Below are 19,751 nucleotides of genomic sequence, written 5' to 3' on the forward strand. Positions count from 1 at the left end.
ATTATAAATAGGAGGCATGGGAGAGGCAAGAGGAGGCATAAGGAGACCCCGAAAGGCTGCAATAGAGAGGGAGAGAGAGAGTATACCCTTCCAAGAGATTGTGAGAGAGAGCTTGAGAGAGAGAGAGAGAGAGAGAGGAGTTACCCCGAGAGGTTGCACAATTTCCCTCTATCTCGATCCTCGATTTAACCATCTTCTCTTTCGCTCTCCCATCTCAAATCTATTCCAGCTTTTTAATCTATTGAGTCTACTTGCAGATGATGGCCTCCAAGCGAGGAATGTTGCATGCAGATGACAATTCTACAACCAACAACAAAGCTTTGAGCGAAGGCATCACCGTCAATCCAATTGTGGTACCAGTCGTAAGTAATGTATTTCTAATTTGATAGATGCTTGTTTTGATTCTCGTATGAGATATGTTAGGCCCATACTATGATGCACTAGTATAGATCATTTCATCTCACATATTTGTAAGATGGAGCTTGCAAAGTGCATATATTAAGGAAAGTTAATTGCACCTAGTTGCATGTGGCTTATTCATTGATAGAGCAACTACAAGGAAGAATTGGGCAAGGGTTATGAATGGCATAATCATGACATTAAAAATTGTGCATAAAAGTGTTAAGTAAATTTTATATAGAATCGCTTGTTGATCCCAAGGGGGAGAGCAAATATACAATGGAAATGTTATATCGTCTAGTCTTGTATTGGTTGGAAAGAATGCAATTTGTTTTGTTTGTAACATTTCCCTCCCGTGACCCCCCCCATAGGAACTCTTCCCCCCTTTTAAATTTTTTCTATTTTTTTAATGATCTCTCCCACTCTCTCCCTTGCCGTGTGCATGGGAGGGGGAGAGAGAGAGAGAGAGAGAGTAGATGTGTGGAATATAAGGGGCATGCAGCCCCCCAGGTGGTGGGAGGACATCGCCTCCCCCCCATACCACCTCCTTTATAAAGCCCCCCCCTAGGAGCTTGTGGAGAAGGGGGAGAAGCTCCCCCCCTGCGGACTGGCAGAGAACCCCCCTCGTCAGAGACAGGTGCCCCCCATGCTGGCCATAAATACTAGCCGTGAGCAACAACCGCCCCCTCCCTCCAGTTCTGCAGCACACACCCCCCTGGCGTCCGATCGGTAGCCCACCCCACCTGTGATCGTTGTGAGAGAGAGAAGGGGTAAGAAGAGAGAGAAGAGGGAAGAGAGAGGAGAGAGGAGAGAAGAAGAAAGAGAAAGAGAAGGAGAGAAGGGAAGAAGAGGGAGAGAAGAGAGAAGAGGGAGGAGAGAGACTAGGGAGAGAAGAGAGAAGGAGAAGAAGAAGAAGGGGAAGAAGAGGGAAGAGAGAGAAGAGGGAGAGAAGAAGAGAAGGAGAAGAAAAGAAGGAGAAGAGAAGAAGGAAGAGGAGAGGGAGAGAGAAGAGAAGTGAAGATGAAGGGGTAAGGAGAGAGAGAAGAGAGAAGGAGAAGAAGAGGGAAGAGAGAGAGGAGCGAGAAAACAAGAGAAGGAGAAGAAGAAGGGGCAAGGAGAGAGAGAGGAGAGAAGGAAAAGAAGGAGAAGTGGAGGGAAGAGAGAGAAGAGGGAGAGGAGAGAGAGAAGGGAGAAGAAGAAGAAGAAGAGGAGAAGAGGTAGTAAGAGGAGGAGAAGGAGAGGGATAAGTAGAAGAGGAAGAAGAAAGGGTGGAAGGAGAGAGAAGAGAAGTAGTGGAAGAAGATGATGATGATGAGATAGGAGAGAAGAGAGAAGAGGGGAGAGAGGTAGAGGAGAAGGAGATAAGAAGTAGAAGAAGGAAAGGATAAGAAGAAGAAGGAGGAGAGGATATGAAGTAGAAGGAGGGAAGAGAAAGAAGGAGGGAGAGAAGAGGAAAGAAGAAGTGGGTAGAGAAGAAGGAGGTAGAAGAGCAAGCAGGAGGGAGAAAAAGAAGAGAAGGAGAAGGAGTGAAGGAGAAGGAGGGAGGAAAAGAAGGTAGAGGAAGAGGGAAGTAGAGGGAGAGTAGTAGAAGAAGAGAAGAAGTAGGAGAGAGGTAGAGGAAGAGAAAGAAGAGGGAGAGAAGGAGGAGAGGAGAAGAAGAAGGGAAAGGAGAGAGGTAGAGGAGGAAGAAGAAGAGGTAGAGAAAGAGAGGTGAGAAGTGGTAGAGGAAGGAAAAAAGAAAGGAGCAGAAGGAGAAAGAAGTGGGAGAAGGACAAGAAGAGAGGTAGAGGAAGAAGAGAGAGAAAGGGAGTAACTGCTATGAGTCACCCAAACCACTCTCCTGGCAACGAACCACATCCGGTGGTCTTCCCAACCGATCATGTCTAACCGAAACTGTTAAGGTCCGGACTGCCCAATCTCCGCGAGGCGAATGGCTCCCAAGAAGAAAGTCGCGGGAAGCGTAGTCACCCAAGCCACTGTTAATGCTGGAGGGGTGAGTGGAACGACCAATGCAGCACACACGAATCAAGCCCAGGTTCTAGGCATTAAAAAAATTAATTTAGGAGTTATTTCTCGTGCAAGGGAGGAAAGGATTGATGTCGTGCATAGGGTTTTCTTTACTCTAAGAGCTAAGTTGCATGTGCAAAATGGTAGAGTTTGGAATTCGCACAAGATTGTAGGCACGAAATGATAGCTTTTACACACATAAAATGATAAGGTTATTGCCTTAATTCACATAAAATGATAGCTTTTAACCAAATCAGTGCATGAATAGTCATTTAGAATTCACATTTCACAATCATGGTTAAAAGAAACACATGAAATGTTAATTTCTGTTCATGAGATACACTTGCATCGTTAGACAAAACCCTAGACTTTCATAGACGCAAGTCACATGTGATCTAGGCATTAAGAATAAGTATAATTGCCTGCGAATTGTTTTATCGATATTGATGTGGACTATTACAAATGGATACGCTCCTAGCTTAGTTGAAGCTGGTGACCTAACCCTAAATGGATTGTTGACCCAAGTTATGCTTGGCGGTTTGAAAAGGTTGTAAATCCCTTATGCAAGTGTTTTGATACATCCAGTTAAAATTCTGATTGTGCATGCAATAGGATTGCGATGCCTTGAAGCAAGAGGTTGTGCATTCAACTATTTTTTAATGTGGTTTTGGATGTTAACCCAAGTGGGAAGTGTTTGATGATTTCATGGGCGGGTCTGAGATGACCGATTTCCATGGAAACAAAAGGGATGTTTTCGCTAGCAATTGTTACTATGCTGGTTGCTTCAGTTATGGTTGATTTCCTAAAAGAATAATTAAGGAAGGATGGCGCTAGGAAGGGGGTTATGCATCCGCACTAGGAATGTGGACCGAACCCGTTGCGAGAGATCTCTCCGTGGAAATCACTTGGTGTAGGAGGACGCTTGGGTGCCACTGGGGGCTTTGGCCATAAATCCCAATGCCTCCGGGCCTCACACAAGTGTTCTACGTGACTCGAGATGGGATCTCGAGGTCTTGATACTAGTTATAAGGCGGAATCTTGGAAGGATAAACCTTCGGGTTTTATTGCCAGAAGATGGAAGGATTTTTCTGCGGAGGTAGAAAGGAGCACTTAATCCTCTTGTATGGGCAGGAGACACACATTAATCTGAAGATAAGTTAAGGAAGTGTTTGATCTTGTTTGATCTTGTCTTTGTGTCTGTGGCCTAAATTACGTAAAGGAACCTGTGACTAATGGGTTAATTAAGGAGGTTGCTTTTATGTGTCAAGCATAAGGTGGTAGGTAATTAGATAACTAAAACAACCCTCGAGGGAAGCATGGTGGATGTGTCCAATGGGTCTATCCTACAGAAGGGTGGTCTCGGTTAGTGAGAGCTTTCCTCAAAGGAAAGGTTAACAAGAAATGTTAGGAAAAAGTCAGTCTATGACCTTAGACAATGTTGACTAGGAACTCGGACTTCAGGTCGATCCTAGCGGGAACGGCCTGATAAGTTCCGTTGCGGGGCAGACTCGAGAGACCCTAGTTGGCAAACCCCCGATCATTTCCTTGGGAGTGCCGGGCGGCGTCTTCTAAGTATATCTCTCGATGGACTGCTAAGATGTGTCCCGCGATTCGAGGATCGGGCACGTTACAGTTGGTATCAGAGCAGAACTTCTTAATGATGCATGATTGATTAATGTTTGGATCATAGACATAACCTAAATAACCTAAGTGGTATGGCTTGATTGTCAGGCACCTTCTGCACTACGAGTGCTAACATGCAAGAGAAGAAGTTCCTTCTCAAGCAAATTAAGCCACTCGAGTTTGATGGCAAGGGAAGGACTGTTCAAGCTAACATCGAGATCTGGATTGAGTCCATGGAGGACTATTTTGAGGCAGCAGGAACTGCACCTGCTAACCAAGCCATGCTCACCAAACTTAAGCTTACAGGCAAAGTGAGACTTTGGTGGAAACAGTGGTGCAGAGACCAAGCAATCTTGGAGGGGACCATCACCTGGAATAAGCTTAAGAAATCTGTGCGAGGGAGGTATCTGCCACCTGCCTACCACACACAAAAGATGAAAGAATTCTACGACTTGAAACAGCTAGGATTATCCCTTGAAGCATACTATTCAACTCCTAAAGTACGCGCCCCCAATGGATATGACACAACAGGTGTCAAAGTTCTGTGCTGGGTTGAATCCACCCATAAACACTCGATTGGAATCAATGTGCCCAACGGACTTGCAAGATGCATTACTCCGAGAGAATCCAATTGTCCAAGAACTTAAATCAGACAACTATGATGAAGATGACTCACCGGATCAAGACAAGAGGTGCCACAAGTGCAAAGAGATAGGACACATCCGTAAGAGATGCCCCAACCGCCGACGTTTCCATTGCAATAAACTAGGACACATCCAAACAGATTGTCTTGAGTTGGACCCTAAGAATCAGGAACGTGTGATCAAACAAAGCCACTAAACTCCACTTTTGGCTCATATTATGAATCATGAGAGCGGATTTTTGAGCCTTGGATGTGCCTAAAATTTGCCAAAAAATCTAGAATTTAGGGGAAAAATATTTAACATCGAAGGCAATGGCTGCAACTAGGACGATTTTAAGCACCAAGTGAAAGATGTCTTTTAAAAGGCGCCTGAGCGACACTTGTGGATTTTTGATAATTTTTTTGACTGCTGTGCGGGATGCCAGGAGTTGCCAGTTAGTGCGGGATGTCAAGCCGGACGTCCATGATTTTTCAGAGCTTGATCGGAGTCTGGACGGAGAAGTGGCCACAAAATGGGCAAGATACGAAAAGGTGGACTAAACCTTGGACAAGGGGGGGGGGGGGGGGGGGGGGGGGCCTTTGGAGATTTTAACCCCCCCTAAAATTTTCATGCAAAAAAAATCATGAAGAATGGCATGAGATATGGCGGTAGGATGTGCCAAAATTTGCGCTCCTTCTCCCATGATGATGATTTGCAGGCTGTGAGTACCCCATGGAACAGACATTGGGACTGAACTTCTCTCTCTTTGCTGATCTTATCACTGCCCTTCACGCGAGCAATGGCTGTGTGGATGAAGAGAACAGATTCTAGTATTTCTCTCTCCTCCCTCTCTGTCTTCTCTATGGGTTGTTCATGTGTACCATCTTGATGGAGGAATTGAGGAAGGAGAATGAAGGAAACGGTAATGAAGATTGATGGAGATGCTGAAGATTGAAGTACAGCATTGGATTGAGAGCAATGGAGGCTCCTTCTACTGATTATGCATTCATTCAAGGCGTCTCGGGTTACGTAAAACATGGTATGGCCATTTTTATGAAGAAAATGAAGGATTTTTGATAGTTTATGATGATAATTATGTTCTTATTGGATGAAAATTTGTTTGTGGGATGTTTCCATTATGAGTAATTGATCTTTATCAGAAAATCTTGGTTTTGCAATTATTTACATGGTTTATTTAATTCACATAAACCCGAAATGCGGTTTTTAAGTGGAAAAATGATAGTTTTTCCGTTTCGGGTGGGTAAAAGGTGTTCCCATGGGGGGAATATGGAAGATAAATTAAATGTTAGTATGCTGAAGTGATTGGAACAAGAAAAATCAGAAAATAGTATATTTTATTACCAAATAAATCAAAAAAATGGGAAAAATAAGGAAAAAAATAGAAATACGTCTTGGAAAAATATAATAATTGTTTGTGGATGTGTGGTAGTGGTAAAGCATGAGGTTTAGCCTTAGTTTTCCCTATCTCTTTGTCAAAGTTTGTGATTTATTGCTTTTTCTACATCAAAACATGACAAAATGAACCTCTACACCTATGCAATGAAAGTAATACCTAAACGTAGGGGGTTGGGATGTTTGAATGGTGTGATTTGTGTGCTGATTGTTGCTAATTTTCTGATTGCATACCATGACATAGAGTCCGTGTTATTTTTGATTAAGAGGGTAGTAGCACGAGTGTTATTTCAGTGCTATCCTTTCATCGTTGCAACGAGTTAGTGAATAAGCATGGAAAGCCTGGTTGTGCATAAGCACGTTGCTGATTTTGAAAATGATGTTTGAGCACTTCAGAACCATTCACATTTGCATGTGCATGAAACCATGGTATCGGAATGAAAAACCTGGATGCGTAGCACCTATTTTCGATAACGATGACCTACGGTTGAGTGTGAAAAGGCATCTTAAGCTGTAGGATAGACGTTCAGTTCTTGGGGGATTATTTGGTGAGGAAACATGGTATATCTCTTGGAGATGTTTGAAAATGAAAAGTGGAGTTTGTTCGTTTGTTTTATATGTTGAGCAGCGCATTAAGGGGCCAATCCCTGCGATGCAGGAGAGCTGCAGTGGGGGAGTGGTATTTCCACCGAGAGGTTGCCTCCCATGTATGTGATTATCGTGGTATTTATGGCCAATCTGTATGGGTTCTCCCTCTGTGGAGTTTATAGAAAGGGAACGCTGGACTACAAAACTATAAAACTATAAACGCATAGATTAGGCTTTAGGACAGTTTGTCCTTTAGCAGTAGATAGACGCTCCTGGTCTGCGAGGCCGTGAGGTGTGTTTGTCTATTATGAGCATGAGGTCCAGCTAGTGCCATAGCCAGTGCTGGCCCATTTTAGGTCCCATCAAATCACATGATGATGAAGGCCTGGAGCTTGTTGTAACCTTTGAGGATGACTAGATATCCTAGGAAGATATTCTTGAGGTAATAATTCTTGTACTTGGAATGAAACCTATTGAATCCCATGAGTTGTGACAAGTTGTTATTTTAAGTTAAGAACTTGAGTAATCAAAGTAGTGCAATGAAAGCGTGATGGGCCCTAACCCACAGGCTCTAAGGCCCAGTAGTGCTTGTCTCACCGAGGTCTTTTTGAGAGGAGGACATCTTGATTCCTCTAAGGAGGAGAGGATGTAACATTTTTCCCCTGTGACCCCCCCGTGACCCCCCTCCCCCCCCCCTCCCGTGGGGCCTCGTGGAGAAGAGGGGAGAAGCTCCCCCCTGCAGACTGTCAGAGACCCCCCCTTGTCAGAGACAGGCACCCCCTGCTAGTTGTAAGCACTGGCCGTGAGCAATAGCGGCCCCCTCCCTCCAGTTCAGCGCACACCCCTTGGCGTCCGATCAGTAGCCCACCCGACCTGTGATCGTTGTGAGAGAGAGAAGGGGTAAGAAGAGAGAGAAGAGAGAAGAGGGAAGATAGAGGAGAGAGGAGAGTAGAGAGAGGAGAGAAGAAGAAAGAGAAGGAGAAGAAGAGAAGAGAAGAAGAGGGTGAGAAGAGAGAAGAGGGAGGAGAGAGAAGAGAGAAGAAAGAAGAAGAAGAAGGGGAAGAAGACGGAAGAGAGAGAAGAGGGAGAGAAGAAGAGAAGGAGAAGATAAGAAGGAAGAGGACAGGGAGAGAGAAGAGAAGAAGTGAAGATGAAGGGGTAAGGAGAGAGAGAAGAGAAAAGGAGAAGAAGAAGGAGAAGTGGAGGGAAGAGAGAGAAGTGGGAGAGAAGGAGGGAGAGGAGAGAGAGAAGGGAGAAGAAGAAGAAGAAGAGGAGAAGAGGTAGTAAGAGGAGGAGAAGGAGAGAGATAAGTAGAAGAGGAAGAAGAAAGGGTGGAAGGAGAGAGAAGAGAAGTAGTGGAAGAAGAAGAAGAGGATGAGGTAGGAGAGAAGAGAGAAGAGGGGAGAGAGGTAGAGGAGAAGGAGATAAGAAGTAGAAGAAGGAAAGGATAAGAAGAAGAAGGAGGAGAGGATAAGAAGTAGAAGGAGGGAAGGGAAAGAATGAGGGAGAGAAGAGGAAAGAAGAAGTGGGTAGAGAAGAAGAAGGAGGTAGAAGAGCAAGAAGGAGGGAGAAAAAGAAGAGAAGGAGAAGAAGTGAAGGAGAAGGAGGGAGGAAAAGAAGGTAGAGGAAGAGGGAAGTAGAGGGAGAGTAGTAGAAGAAGAGAAGGAGTAGGAGAGAGGTAGAGGAAGAGAAAGAAGAGGGAGAGAAGGAGGAGAGGAGAAGAAGAAGGGAAAGGAGAGAGGTAGAGGAAGAAGAAGAAGAGGTAGAGGAAGAGAGGTGAGAAGTGGTAGAGGAAGGAAAAGAGGAAGGAGCAGAAGGAGAAAAAAGTGGGAGAAGGACAAGAAGAGAGGTAGAGGAAGAAGAGAGAGAAAGGGGATAACCGCTACTAGTCACCCAAACCACTCTCTTGGCAACGAACCACATTCGGTGGTCCTCCCAACCGATTGTGTCTAACCAAAACCATCAAGGTCTAGACTGCCCAATCTCCGTGAGGCGAATGGCTCCCAAGAAGAAAGTCGTGGGAAGCATAGGTGCCCAAGCCACCGTTAATGCTGGAGGGGTGAGCAGAACGACCAACGCAACACACACGAATCAAGCCCAGGTTCTAGGCGTTAAAAAAATTAATTTGGGAGTTATTTCTCGTGGAAGGGAGGAAAGGATTGATGTCATGCATAGGGTTTTCTTTACTCTAAGAGCTAAGTTGCATGTACGAAATGGTAGAGTTTGGAATTCGCACAAGATTTTAGGCACAAAATGATAGCTTTTACACACATAAAATGATAAGGTTATCGCCTTACTTCACATAAAATGATAGCTTTTAACCAAATCAATTCCATTTTACGGTAGGGGAGAGAAGAGAGAAGAGGGGAGGGAAGTAGTTTGGAGAGAAGAGGGGAGAGAGGTCGCCTTATCTCCCAATTCCCATTTTTGGAATGCTAAAAAGGTGGCACTTGGATAACATGCCCATAAGTTTCTCAATTCTATAAGTTGTGACCTATCATTCGAAAGTGCTTGAAAGATGGAATCTATTGAGCTATAGAATGTTCGATTTGGATTTATAGTGTTTAAGTTATGACAAATCCAAAGATTTGACCACGTGTCCCAAACTTATGGGAAATTCCCATATTCTCCAATATGGTGTTTTTTAACCAAATCAGTGCATGAATAGTCATTTAGAATTCACATTTCGCAATCATGGTTAAAAGAAACACATGAAATGTTAATTTCTGTTCATGAGATACACTTGCATCGTTAGACAAAACCCTAGACTTTCATGGGTGCAAGTCACATGTGATCCGGGCATTAGGAATAAGTATAATTGCCTGCAAATTGTTTTATCAATATTGCTGTGGACTATCGCAAATGGATACGCTCCTATCTTAGTTGAAGCTGGTGACCTAACCCTAAATGGATTGTTGACCCAAGTTATGCTTGGCACTTTGAAAAGGTTGTAAATCCCTTATGCAAGTGTTTTGATACATCCAGTTAAAACTCTGATTGTGAATGCAATGGGATTGCGATGCCTTGAAGCAAGAGGTTGTGTATTCAACTGTTTGTTAATGTGGTTTTGGATGTTAATCCAAGTGGGAAGTGTTTGATGATTTCATGGCCAGGTTTGAGATGATTGATTACCATGGAAATGAAAGGGATGTTTTTTTTCCCTAGCAATTGTTACTATACTGGTTGCTTCATCTATGGTTGATTTTCTAAAAGTATAATTAAGGAAGGATGGTGCTAGCTACCCCCCGCAAGCCGCCAAACCCTAACCAAGGGGGCTATGCATCCGCGACGGGAATGTGGACCGAACCCGCCGCGAGAGGTCTCTCCGTGGAAATCACTTGGCGTAGGAGGATGCTTGGGTGCGAGTGGGGGCTTTGGCCGTAAATCCCAATGCCTCCGGGCCCTACACAAGTGTTCTACGTGACTCGAGATGGGATCTCGAGGTCTTGATACTAGTTACAAGGTGGAATCTTGGAAGGATAAACCTTCGGGTTTTATTGTCGAAAGACAGAAGGATTTTTCTGCGGAGGCAGAAAGAAGCACTTAATTCTCCTGTATGGGAAGGAGACACACATTAATTTGGTCCATTCGAATTTATGAAGCTTATGTCTTCTTATTTTGGACAGCCTTCGCTATTGGCCGAAGGCTGGCCCAGAGAGTCAAAAAGAGAGAGACCGAGGGATCGTGGCGGATTGCTGCTTTATGACACTTGCTAGACTCTCTGCGAAATCGCACACTTACAAAACAAACAAAAGATAAGTTAAGGAAGTGTTTGATCTTATTTTATCTTGTCTTTGTGTCTGTGGCCTAAATTACGTAAAGGAACCTGTGACTAATGGGTTAATTAAGGAGGCTACTTTTATGTGTCAAGCATAACGTGGTAGGTAATTAGATAACTAAAACAACCCTCGAGGGAAGCGTGGTGGATGTGATCAATGGGTCTATCCTATGGAAGGGTGTTCTCGGTTAGCCAAGAGCTTTCCTCAAGGGAAAGGTTAACAAGAATTGTTAGGAAAAAGTCAGTCTATGACCTTAGGCAATGTTGACTAAGAACTCAGACTTCAGGTGGATCCTAGCGAGATTGGCCCGATAAGTTCCGTTGTGCAGGGTAGACTCAAGAGATCCTAGTTGGCAAACCCTAGGTCATTTCCTTGGGAGTGCCGGGCAGCGTATTCTAGATATATCTCTCGATGGACTGCTAAGATGTGTCCCACGATTCGAGGATCGAGCACGTTACAGTTTTGTTGGTTGATCAAACAACATCCTAAATGCTTTTACATTCAACTGGTTGTTAATTGTTGTTTGGATGATTACTCCAAGTACTTTTGATTTATGGTAAATGCATGGCAAGGGTCTGTGATGACAAGTCGCCATGGGAATAAAGGAATGTTTTCTTGGAAAATGATATTAGGTTTGAATGCCTTGTTTGTGCTTGATTCTTAAAGGATTTAATTAAGGAAGGATATATTGCACAGGTGGATCACCTCCATGATCGCATCGTGGATTAACCCGAGAGGGCACTGCTCAATTCATGGGCCGAAGGTCGAGTGGTGAAAATGCCAACCATGGGAATGATGTTTCACTCCTAGACAGCTTGCAGATTTGTGAGAAATGCGGGATCTAGAGCATGGCAAAGATGGAAGCTATGGAGGATGGAAGGAGAAGTGTAGACTCATAATGGAAAAGACACTGTTTGTTACACAAGTGAATTAGGTTCCGAGATTGAGACTTTGACTCATAAACACAATCTTGTGTATGTGGACAATGACACTGACACTTTACTGAAAAAAAAAGAGTACTATCATTGCATTAAGAAAAGGAAGCAAGTACAATGCTTTATAAGAAAGTAGGAAACTGCAGTAGGCACCATTGTGCATATGGGATAGGTAAACCTGCATGTCCTTGGCCCTCAAGCTCCATACAAAGAGGCTGTTTAGTGAGTATGATTGCTGAATCTCAACACCCCTCCTCAATCACAACTAGAAAGGCACAAAGTGTGTAGAGGTTGTAATGAGAACCACCTGCAAAGTGTGGGCACACCACAAACATGGTAGACACCAGAGGCTGTTGTAGAAAGGGCTAAGTGTGGGTACCAAAATATGATGGACATCCAGAGGCTGTAACAGGGGCCTCACAAAGTGTACAGGGACTGTAATGCCAAGTTACATGAGGAGTTTACAAAGCTTATGGCAAGAAGCATTAGGGCAAGGAAGTACAAGGCTTTTAAAACAGTTTATCAGAGTTATGAGAGTAGAAGGACTGATGAATCTTGTCCTTCCGATCTTGGTGGTCTTCATCTTCATCTTCTTCTTCATCTTTTGGTCCATGGTCTTCTTCTTCTTTCACAGCTGTAAGATAGGCCTTTTGGGACCTCTTCCTAGCATAACAGTACTTTTCAGTATGTCTGGTCCTTTTGCAGAAGTCACAGAAGAGTGGTTCCTTTTTACCTTTGTACCTGTTGTTTACATATAACATTTGTTCATCCTTTGAGGTGCTGGGCTCTTCTTTGCTTTTAAGTTTCTTTTCTTCTTCTAACAGAGAGGCTTTAATATCAACAAGTTGAGGATCAGGCATATTGGTTAGAGTGGTTGATACATTATCATAGGCAGGAGGCAAACTTTTTAACAAAACACCAATACAAACATTTTCATCCATTTTTAGCTTTATTCCTGCAAGTTGAGTAAGCAGGCTTTCCATGTAGTTCAGATGGGATGCCAGGGATGTATGAGGCTTCATATCAAGTTGGAAAAATTCAATTAATAGACCATATTTAGACGACTTTGACTGTGCACCAAATAGGGTATCCAATTTATCCCAAGTGTCATGGGACGTGTCACAGGCATCCACATGATGGATGTAGCTGTCATCCAATTCCAGTTTGATGATGGCTTGTGCCTTGTCATCATTCTTCTGCCAAGTAACTGCAAGGTCTGCATCTCGAGGTTTCTTCTCTTTGCCATTTGTGATGGCCCAAAGACCCTTCTTCATCAGGATGAGCTTGATGCGGGTTTGCCAAGTGTGGAACCCGACTCCTTTGAATCGAGCATTTGGAGAGTCTTTTCCCATGTTGAGGTTGCAAGATTAGCAGCAAATCAACACCAGAATTCTGAGATTTTATCAGTAGAAGAGCAGACTGCAGTGTGTCAAGAGACACAGTTAGTGACAGTGTGAAAACACACTATGTCAGTGTTGATGTTGAGCTTGATTCTTGATTCTTCTTGTTCGGGATCGTTTGGTCATTCTTCAATCTTCTCAGGTCCTTCCCCTCCTTGATTTGATGCTGGGTCAATGAATTAGAGTGACAGAGACTTGGGCTAAGTGTTAGGAGAAAGAAAAAACAGAGAAAAAAAGCTTGAGAAATTTTGGCTATGGTGGAATTAGGGTTTCTAAGACAGGGGCCTGGTTTTTTCAACATTGCAGGAGCTATACTTGATTATTTTCAAAAATTTTTACATGCCTAGGAAGCTGAATTCATGGGCTATCAAAGCCCTATCATAATCGTCAAGATTGTGGCCTGTATGAAGCACGCAGACACCTCGAACAGATTCGGCACAGTTCAGGACATGTTTGCGCGATTTCCGCAATGCTGGGGTTAGGGCACAGTAATGTCGTCGATTCTCGTGCCAGGATGAAGAGTCTTGAGTAGAAGAACAACTCCCTAGAAGAAATCAAGAGCTGAAATGGCCTGGTTGAGGAGTTATTGAAGCTCCAAGTAAGGTAGGTCCTGTCTGGCTATGGCAGACACAGAGCAGAGATTGAGAATTTTCACAATGCTGAGCTCCAGATGGTCAAAAGTCCTGGATTGATGTAGGGAAGATTTGTGAGTTGGGGAATACTTTTCCAGAAGGAAGCTCCAAGAGATTTGATTTGTGGAGTGAGATATAAGCAGCTCAATTTGACAGGGTGCTGCTGGCTATGGCTGCCATGGAAGCTTCAGTGAGAGTAGAGTTGGGAGATGAAGTCATGAGCTGACATTGAGCTAGATTGAGGTTGAGAGGAATCAAGAGGGGCTGGAGAAGCAATGCCATGCCCAGCTGGGCTCTGATACCATGTGAGAAATGCGGGATCTAGAGCATGGCAAAGACGGAAGCTATGGAGGATGGAAGGAGAAGTGTAGACTCATAATGGAAAAGACACTGTTTGTTACACAAGTGAATTAGGTTCCAAGATTGAGACTTGGACTCATAAACACAATCTTGTGTATGTGGACAATGACACTGACACTTTACTGAAAAAAAAAGAGTACTATCATTGCATTAAGAAAAGGAAGCAAGTACAATGCTTTATAGGAAAGTAGGAAACTGCAGTAGGCACCATTGTGCATATGGCATAGGTAAACCTGCATGTCCTTGGCCCTCAAGCTCCATACAAAGAGGCTGTTTAGTGAGTATGATTGCTGAATCTCAACAAGTTGGAGCTCTGGACACCCCTTGCTAGGTCTAGAATGGAGTTGAAGACCTCCGTGAGCCAAACATTTGGGACATTGGAAGATCCTATTCTAGATAAAGGATGGAAATTTCGGTGCCATGAGATTTGGACTGGGTACTTTTGTTGGAAAAAAGGGATACATAATTCTCCTGTATGGGCAGGAGACAAAGATTAACTTAAAGATAAGTTAAGGAACTTGTTTGATAAAAAGACTGCTTGTTTTGTTTTTGTGTATCTGTTGTAAATTACGTGAACGAACTCTATGCCCTAAAAGGCTTAATTAATGAAGCTGATTTTAAATGTTGCACATAAATGTGGTAGGACCTAATTAGACAACTAAAGCTATCAAGGGAAGTGGGTGGACGAAATCCCCCGACAGGTCCATCCTACGGTTGGGTGGTCCTAGAGAACTGGGAGGCTTCTCACAAGGATTTACCATTGAATGACTTTAGGTATTGTTAAGTTAGAACCCGATTCATGCCGTTTTAGGGGACTGGAATGGGACTATGCCCTACTTACGGGCAGAGAGGTTGAGCGATGCATCCCTCTCATTTCCCATTCTCTATGAACCAAGTGCAGCATAAATCTACTTCGACTCTATTGTTCATACTCAAAGTGGGTCATCTGGAGCTCGACGCTAGCTACTTCCTAGAGACTTGGCTGATAGGAAAGACACCCTGACTTCAGGTCTAAGTTGGAACGGCCGGATACTTCCGCTTCGGGGTAAACTCGGGAAGACCTAGAGCACAAACCCTATGACATTCCTTGCGAGTGCCAAGTGGCGCTTTCTAGACTCCCCTCTTGATGGGCTGCTAAGACGTATCCCACAAGCGGACAAGCGGACACGTTACAACTTCTTTACCTTTTTTCCCTCTCATAATGACCCCTAGGTTAAAAGCTTCACTGCAATTGACACAAATAGCTTCTATAAGGCTAACTCCACTGCCAGTAGGTAGCTCCTCTACCATAGCGTTCCCTCTTTGTAGTATTTATTTCGGTCCTTCATCTTGCTGAAGATTGTTTCCTTGAGCTCAATGATTAACCAGACCTGGCTGTTTACTTCCTTGTTGGAGAGAGCTAATATTGCTCCAAAAAGTACTAGCTAAATGGATAGACTTTCCACATATGTCGCATTTAACATTTGGACAATTCCTAGGGAGATGTTGGTCAACACACCACATATAGTTGAATCTAGAGGGGGAACCCTCTTCAGGCATCAACTCCCTACCAAATTCTAATGCTTCTTAAGGAAATTAACATCAACAACTATTTACAACTATTTTTCTATATTGCTCGATGATCATGTCAATATAGTGCTTCATCACATCCTAAACTTTTCCGAGGACAATCAAGGCACTTGAGTCATAGCCGTGATTGTCTACCTGTCGTTCCACTAGCCTAACCATTTGATTAGGAATTAATTGTTGAATTCTTGGAACAATGGTAGGATTTATTATTTCACTTCCAACATTCCATGGAGTCATCTAACTAGCCATAGGCATGGTCACATTGGGAGGAGCTATCAATATAGGCACATTTTGAATCATGCATGCACATTTTGAACCATGCTTCCTCTCCCATTAGGAGTATTCATGGGTATCCCTTAACTGTCATTCGTCAATGCTAAAGTATTTCCAACACTAAACTTGGATTTCAGTTTTCCCTAGAAGTATAAGCCACTTGCAATTGTGATTCTACCTCCTCTGCTCTTGTAATAGCCGTGTCACTATTAGCAAGAGCAACATTACTCAACTACACTTGAATATTAAAGTCTAACCCATTCAAAAAGTATTGCAATTGAGCAACAGCTAGAATAGGGATATATGTTTGCAACTTACAAAATACTTCATTTAGTTTCTTGGCATACCCATGAACATCTCGTGAGGTTCTTGATATGCTACATTGAGGACACGTAGCCAATGCTAACCTCTCCTTTTAGGGGCAAACTCTCTTCGAAAGGTTGCAAAGAAAAAGTCAATCATAGTTATGGCTTCAAATTCTAGGCTGTGATACCACTTAATTTTTAAACAACCATGAACTCTATATGATATGCATCATGAAACATCATCATTTAACGTACTTTAACCACTTAACCACCCCCTACTCCCTACCATTTAAAATTTTTCTTGCATTGGCAGGTGTAAGGGGCATGGTTTTTTATGTATTTTTCTTTATTTAAAGCCAAAAAACTCACTCTAATAAAAAAAAAGGACTGAAATGAGGCTAAACCCCATGCTTCAGCTCCATCATACATCCACACACATTAATCTTATTTTTTCTTACTTTTATGATGTGAAAAACCTAATTTATCCTATTTTTCTTTTTGTTTTCCTATTTATTTATATAAATTTACAAATAATTATCGAGTTTCTTAAAACATGGAACTGCATATTTTTCCTTAAACCGTCTAGTCTCGGGTTTTCCATGTTTTACCTACAATTATTATACGACTAAATTTTTATGATTCTTTCAACATGACTGATCAAACAAATAATTGGCAATCAAATCCAAGCATTACTAACCATTTCAAATAAGAATTCATTATAAAATGGTAAAATCTACATTTTTCTCATAAAACTGCTCATTATGACACACATGGTTTGATGTTGAAGGCCTGCTGACACTCTTTCATGACGTTAACGATCCGTCCAACTCTGATTCACATCCCTTTCCACTCCCACATCATCATTTGACCAAAAATTTCCATCTCAGCTCATCCCCATCTCTTTTATATTGATCCATAAGAACAGTCCACAAGAGGAGAGAGGAGAGACAAAGACTAAAATCAAATCTTGCTGTATAGTGCATCAAATTTGGTCATTTCTGAAGGGATGGGAAGTGATAAATTGGTGGATATTACAGCCATGATGATTTCTCTTATGATTGCTTGATCAAAAATGACATTTTTAAATGATTTAGGAGACACCATAAAAAATGCCCCCCCTCTCCCACATGTTTCATGAAATTATGCCTTTTGGCATCTAAAGCTTAACTAAGCTTTAAACTTTATTTGACAAAAAAACTTGTTCAATTTTTTGCTTTCACACTTTCTCCCAAGTGGTTTTTTCAATTTCAAAGGGGCAAACAAGCTCGGATTCAAGATCTGTCTAAACAATTGGATTCGTGACGTGGAAATCTATAAACTTGGCCATCGTGATGCACTTTTTGGCTTTCGGATCATATAATTGCTTAATAATGAGATACCTTGCGGGGATTAAATGGGGGGTCAAACAAACTCGACGAATCGCTGCCTTGGGTTCCTTGCATCGAACTCCATCTAGAAAAATTCTAGCTAAAAAGAAAAAAACTAGGTTTCAAGGCATCAATTGTAGGGTTTGGAGGGATCCTAATGGTTATAATCGAGGAAGACTGGGGAGGTGGAAAGAGAAGAAGTAGTGGAAGAAACCCTAGAGCCATCACCAATCCAAGAGGAGCATGACTCCCCTACCCTAGTGAGCCCTCCTGTCTCATTTTCAACTGAAGAGCAGGGGGAGGAAGAATTCAACATGGATTAACATGACAATACAAAACAAGATGCTGATGAGAAAGATGTTGACTGACCCATTCAACAGTAAGGAATCTCATGTGAAAGGATAGTTAGCAATAGCAAGGATCAAAGTTGTCAAGCTAAGGAGAAAGACAAAAGATCACACTGAAAATCCCCATCAAGAGGACCCCATCCACCATAGAGGAAAATAGAGAACTACATGGTATGGAAAATGAATCTAGGAGGTTGAAGAGAGGAGTGTAAGAAGAAACAAGAGAAAGTGGAAAAAATACTGAGATAAGAAGAGGAGGAGAAGATAGCCTTGGCCATTAGAAGATTAGTATAGCAACCCTCCCGATCTTAGGAGTTGGCTGTGATGAGCCTCATACATGATGACATGCCAAGCACAAGTGCAATGGCAAAAGAGGTAGGACAAAGGCCAGTGGCAAAAGGCAAGGATAAGGCCCCTCTATATGCAATTCTACAAGTCATAGTCACTTAGACAATCACCTTGACACAAGAAACCACCAAAGGGGCAGTCAATGAAAGCGATGCCATGGCTTGGGTGCAATACCTAATGAGAAAAGTACAAGAACTTGTGCCTACACCAAGTGAAGGACCCCCCTTGTAGGAACTAAAAGGCCAAGTAGTAGTCTCTAGATAATGTTGAATCGCACCAACGGGGCTGAAGGTACCCTACTTGGAAGTGTCAAACACTTTGGTGCCCTCATCCTTGTGCGACACAAAATAATACAATGAGTTGGTAAAAGAACTTCAGAGCCAACTTGACAAGCTGACTGAAGAGAAAAAGGTCGTACTTTGCACATTGGGAAGAAGAAAAGAATGCCTTTACATCCTACAAGATAGAAAAAATGAGGATAATGACCATTGTAAATAGGGAGATGATTGCATTAAAAGATGCCTTAAAGGAAAGGCAAGGAGAAGAAAGCTTAAAAGATATGTACAAGAAGAAAGAGAAAACCATATAGCTCTAGAAGAAATGTGTGCCTATAACTCTAGGTAAAATAGACATTTAGAGTTGGAAAATGAGGAGTTGAAGAGGCAAAGAGAGGAGGCAAGAAAAGATTTGCACATGGCAAGAACACAAAAAGATGAAGAGGCTGGGAACAAGTCGATAGACCTGTATAACGAAATTCAAGCAGCTCTCCAACATGAACAAGCAATCCTAAAGGAGCAAGTAGAGCACCGAAACAAAAAAAAAAAAGACTAAATACATATATTATGGTGAGGGAAAGAGCAATTAATTGCCACTCTATCCCAATACCAAAATCAAGGGTCAGAGCAGATGAAATAGAAAGTAGAAGAATGGGTAGCCAAGAATGAGGAAAAAATCAAAGACTTAGCTTACTGACTAGCCCATTCAGAGAGTGAATGTCTCATGTGGTAGATGTTGAGATATCGAGCTCCACTCGTGATATGCCAGGGTGACTGTTGTGCATTTATGTCACCGATGTGTCAGTTGCAGATGCGGTTGGTACACCGCCCATGAATAATAGCTAGATGACAGCTATCCTTATCTACTCTAGTTCATGGCTCAGTTAGTATGCCACCTTAGTTAGTTGAGTTTGGTTTGAGACCCATATATAGGGTTCTTCTATTTCTTTGTATGAGAGTTCTTTTGGCTTACACAACTAAGAAGAGGAAAACCGTTTTCAGCCTCCACCCTTGTGTGTATTCCCCCATTGTGCAAGCAAGAAAGCTACAAGTGAGACTCCTTCCTTCTCTCCCACAATCTTGACACGGTATCAGAGCCTTGTTCGTGGTAAGGAGCTCAAGAAAGCAAGCCAAGCTCGTAGTGTTCTGGTAAGAGGAGCAGTGTTGCTTTCATTTGTTCTGTTTTGGGAGCAGATCTCTGCAGGTAGCACAGCTGGAAATTGCAAGAGTGCATTGTCTCAGGTTGAGACGCCCTTTGCGGTGAAGCAAGAGGGCAGTATATGCTGCAGGAGAAGGCCTTTAGCCCTCGGTGACCCTGTTTTTTTAATTTGAGGCCATTTTGGGGCCTGTTTTGGAGGCGGAAGTTTTCTGCACACACTCAGGAAAAGGACCATTTTTATGCTGTGCAACCACTATTCTACAGGTCGGTGAAAAGTTACTGTAGAAATTGCATCGTATGTCTGTGCGCAGAGACATTGGGAGTTACAGAATCATCCTTGGTTCCTATT

Source organism: Lygodium microphyllum, chromosome 30 (assembly GCF_053477565.2).
Source record: "Lygodium microphyllum isolate KBCC chromosome 30, Lygodium_microphyllum_v1.1.10, whole genome shotgun sequence".
Classification (NCBI taxonomy): domain Eukaryota; kingdom Viridiplantae; phylum Streptophyta; class Polypodiopsida; order Schizaeales; family Lygodiaceae; genus Lygodium; species Lygodium microphyllum.